This window comes from Petromyzon marinus, chromosome 61 (assembly GCF_048934315.1).
Source record: "Petromyzon marinus isolate PM22_M1 ecotype Great Lakes invasive population chromosome 61, UKy_Petmar_22M1.pri1.0, whole genome shotgun sequence".
Classification (NCBI taxonomy): Eukaryota; Metazoa; Chordata; class Hyperoartia; order Petromyzontiformes; family Petromyzontidae; genus Petromyzon; species Petromyzon marinus.
In genome coordinates this window covers 6885010-6890275 of record NC_133727.1, presented here as the reverse complement: position 1 = coordinate 6890275, position 5266 = coordinate 6885010, and positions in this window count along the sequence as shown.

The following is a 5266-nucleotide window of genomic DNA, read 5'->3' as shown; positions in this document are numbered from 1 at the left end:
TCGAACCCGGCGAGGCCGCTAACCGCTGCGCCACCGCTCCTCTCGTCTCTGAAACAGAGGTCGCTGTTTTCACACAGCCTCGGGTCACTGAAGCATCATGGCACCGAGACAGAGGTTACCGCCTCGAGTTGCTTCTGTCTGTTACGAAGACAGAGGTCACTGAAACAGAGGTCGCTGTTTTCACACAGCCTCGGGTTACTGAAGCATCATGGCACCGAGACAGAGGTTACAGCCTCGAGTTGCTTCTGTCTGTTACGAAGACAGAGGTCACTGTTTGGAAGAAAATAAGAAATTAATGTTGATTTGAAGCTTTCGTGAATGCAGGAATCTATACTCTGGTTAAAATTGTGATTTATTTTATTTTATACCTACGTGACTTTACCGAAGGAAAATTAAATAAATTTGTGATTTAAAATAAATTTGTGATTTAAATTAAAATAAATTTGTGATTTATTTTATTTTATAAATTTGTGATTTATTTTATACCTACGTGACTTTACCGAAAGAACTAAAGAGTATGGTAAAGTCACGTAGGTATAAAATAAAAGAAAATTGTGATTTATTTTATTTTATACCTACGTGACTTTAGCGAAAGAAAATAAGATAAATTTGTGATTTATTTGTGATTTATTTCATTTCATGAATTTGTGATTTATTTTACAGTGAGGGAAAAAAGTATTTGATCCTCTGCTGATTTTGTTCGTTTGCCCACTGCCAAAGAAATAATAGTCTATAATTTTAATGGTAGGTTTATATGAACAGTGAGAGACAGAAAACAACAAGCAAATCCAGAAAAACACATGTCAAAAATGTTATAAATTGATTTGCATTTTAATGAGGGAAATAAGTATTTGACCCCCTCTCAATCAGAAAGATTTCTGGCTCCCAGGTGTCTTTTATACAGGTAACGAGCTGAGACTAGGAGCACACTCTTAAAGGGAGTGCTCCTAATCTCAGCTTGTGACCTGTATAAAAGACACCTGTCCACAGAAGCAATCAATCAGATTCCAAACTCTCCACCATGGCCAAGACCAAAGAGCTCTCCAAGGATGTCAGGGACAAGATTGTAGACCTACACAAGGCTGGAATGGGATACAATATCATTGCCAAGCAGCTTGGTGAGAAGGTGACAACAGTTAGTGCGACTATTCGCAAATGGAAGAAACACAAAATAAGTGTCAATCTCCCTCGGCCTGGGGCTCCATGCAAGATCTCACCTCGTGGAGTTGCAATGATCATGAGAACGGTGAGGAATCAGCCCAGAACTACACGGGAGGATCTTGTCAATGATCTCAAGGCAGCTGGGACCATAGTCACCAAGAAAACAATTGGTAACACACTACGCCATGAAGGACTGAAATCCTGCAGCGCCCGCAAGGTCCCCCTGCTCAAGAAAGCACATATACATGCCCGTCTGAAGTTTGCCAATGAACATCTGAATGATTCAGAAGACAATTGGGTGAAAGTGTTGTGGTCAGATGAGACCAAAATGGAGCTCTTTGGCATCAACTCAACTCGCCGTGTTTGGAGGAGGAGGAATGCTGCCTATGACCCCAAGAACACCATCCCCACCGTCAAACATGGAAGTGGAAACATTATGCTTTGGTGGTGTTTTTCTGCTAAGGGGACAGGACAACTTCACTGCATCAAAGGGACGATGGACGGGGCCATGTACCATCAAATCTTGGGTGAGAACCTCCTTCCCTCAGCCAGGGCATTGAAAATGGGTCGTGGATGGGTATTCCAGCATGACAATGACCCAAAACACACGGCCAAGGCAACACAGGAGTGGCTCAAGAAGAAGCACATTAAGGTCCTGGAGTGGCCTAGCCAGTCTCCAGACCTTAATCCCATAGAAAATCTGTGGAGGGAGCTGAAGGTTCGAGTTGCCAAACGTCAGCCTCGAAACCTTAATGACTTGGAGAAGATCTGCAAAGAGGAGTGGGACAAAATCCCACTCCTTAATGAGATGTGTGCCAACCTGGTGGCCAACTACAAGAAACGTCTGACCTCTGTGATTGGCAACAAGGATTTTGCCACCAAGTACTAAGTCATGTTTTGCAGAGGGGTCAAATACTTATTTCCCTCATTAAAATGCAAATGAATTTATAACATTTTTGACATGCGTTTATCTGGATTTTGTTGTTGTTATTCTGTCTCTCACTGTTCAAATAAACCTACCATTCAAATTATAGACTGATCATTTCTTTGTCAGTGGGCAAACGTACAAAATCAGCAGGGGATCAAATACTTTTTTTCCCTCACTGTATACCTACGTGACTTTACCGAAAGAACCAAAAAAGAAGAATTAGTTTTACCCTGTCTGGCAATAAAAAAACCTTTTTGCGAGGAAGCAACTGCATTAACCACACGCACTTGTGATGAACATGCAAACACAACATGCTCTGATAATATATGCAAATCTAGAGTGAATATATGCATTGTGAAACTGATTAGTCTACACCAGAGACAGCCTTATTTATGGCCTAGGCTCACTACAAGTGTTGGACCACAGAACGCCAAAAGGCGAACAGTGCAAAGACAATGCACTATAAGATAATTTATACTGGTAGGAACCTCCTGGTTACACCAGCCCACAGGGGATTATTGTGTCCGTCCGTCCGTCGTGCATACAAAAATGGGAAGGGTGGGGCTGGGTGGAGAGGGGAGGGTGGGGAGGGTGGAAGGGGTAGGGCTGGGTGGGGAGGGGGTGGGGCTGGGTGGGGAGGGGCTGGTCACCCCGTGGTGCCCTTATAAAACTCAACGTTTAACCGACTCACGCCGGCTTGTGCCCGCCCTCACAGTCGGGCATATTTGCGGAATACACCACACAGCCGTTGACCCTGGCCATTGACCGAGCAACCCAATGTCCCTACCAGCTTCCTCCGCAGGAATGTGTTCACGCGGAGTGAGCAGCTACAATATGGGACCTATTTTTTTCCAGTATCAAAATATGAAAGATAAGACGAGGTTTTACACTTTCTGGCAATAAAACAGGTGTTAAGATGTTCAAACACCTCACTTCATGCAAGGCATCAAAATTCTGCATTAAGGGGCCGTCCATAAATGATGTCACGCACCTAGGGTGGGGGGAGGGGTCAGACATTTGTGACGATGTGTGACGAGAGGGGGGGGGGGGTTGAGAAATGTGACATCACATAAAAATGCGCAACTTTAAATAAATATAGAATTTTTATTTAAAGCTTTCGTGACTGCAGGGATTCATATTCTTGGTTCTTTCGGTAAAGTCACGTAGAAGGGAAAAAATAAAATAATAAAATATAAAACAATAAAATTCTCAAGACGTTTCGACTGCAACACAAGCAATCACCATCAGGTGTGAAAACCACAACAAGAAAATTTGAAAAAAGTGGCGGTTTTTTTACGTTAGCACCACAGAGAGCGATTTGTCAGTTATTCAGATGGACGTGTCCATCTATGTTCGGAAAAAGGAGGGGGGAGACGAAAATAATATAGAATTGTTATAACGACACTAATTGTTATAACACTCCTACAACATCAGAGTGCAGCGCCACGTTAAATACGCACTACAATGACAATAGTTTAAAGCGATTTGAAGCATGTTTTATTTTCAAAATGGATTTTTTTTTTGGGGGGGGGCAGAGCTTTGTGACGTCATATTTGAGGGGGGGGTCTCAGGAGGACAATGTCGAATCTTTTCCAGAAGACGGCAGCCCACTCTGAAGGAGCTTCAACATTATGAACGATCATTGGGAATTCTTGGAAGTCACCACGCAGTGCATGAACGGTGCATGGAGGAAGATCTTTCCCGATGCCGTTCACGACTTCACCGGCTTGGATCCGGCAGCTGTGCAGAGGGATATCGTACATCTGGCAAGGGATGTCAGATTCAGCGAGGTCGATGAGGAGATTGTGGAAGAGTGGCTGGCGTTGCACGCCGAAATCCTCACCGACGAAGATTTGATGCGGCAAGATGGGCAGCGGGCCCAAGAAGGGGACGACGCTAGCGACAACGCTGCTACTTCTGCTGCTTCGGACAGGGAGCTCGGCGTCAAAGACCTCATCGAAGCGGCGTGCAACATCGTCGAGAACGGCGATTGGCTACGGGACGGGTCGGCAGAGGCAGCAAAGATGTTTACACGGGCAGCATCTCTTGCCACGAAGAAATGTTTAGCGCCAAGACTCGGGCGAAGAAAGCGAAGCACTCTCGACGCGTTTTTGAAGACGAAGGCCAAAGCTCCTTCCAACCGCAACGGTCGCCAAACAGACCCCTCCTCGCTCGCCGAAACCTGCGACGCTGACGGAAGCCACCAAATCTACTCCCTCTCCCAAGCCTTCCACATCCACCTCCTGTGAAGATGCGATGCCATGTCACGATCCTGCTCCTGCCTCGACATCCTCCGCCACATAACGCCACCTTCCTACCCAGGAAGCGAAGCCAAGCCCAGTATCGAAGGCGAGAACAATTCGAACTCCAAAATGTTATTTTTTTATATTTAAGTCTGGTAATTGTTTTATTATTGCGTATTTAAATATAACTGTCATCAACGAAAAAAAACGGATATCAGTAAAAAGAGCCCTCCCCTTGTTCCATTAAGGGAAAAATTGCTGTGACGTCGTTTCGATATTTGTCGTACCTTTCAGGAGCGGATCCCCGAAATAAACCGGGGCCATTAGCTGCGTAGCACTAATACGCGGCCAGAGCCTTGTGTCATCAGGAGTATGTAAGGGGAGGTAAACTTTCCCTAAAGTGCTCAGTGTAGACTCCCATAATCTCTGGCTACAGGGGATAATAAACTCTGAAGCCCTTAACCCAACTGTAACACATTCCTGCGGACGGAGCTGGTTGGAACGTTGGGTTGCTCGGTCAATGGCCAGGGTCAACGGCGGCGTGGTGTATTCCGCAAATATGCCCGACTGTGAGGGCGGGCACAAGCCGGCGTGAGTAGGTTAAACGTTGAGTTTTATAAGGGCACCACGGGGTGACCAGCCCCTCCCCACCCAGCCCCACTCCTCCCACCCCCCACCCGGCCCCACCCCTCCCACCCCCCACCCAGCCCCACCCCTCACCCTCCCCACCCAGCCCCTCCCCTCCCCACCCAGCCCCTCCCCACCCAGCCCCACCCTCCCCACCCAGCCCCTCCCCACCCTCCCCTCCCAGCCCCTCCCCACCCTCCCCTCTCCACCCAGCCCCACCCCTCCAATTTTTGGATGCACGGACGGACACAACAATCCCCTGTGGGCTGGTGTAACCAGGAGGTTCCTACCAGTATTATTTTCTTTC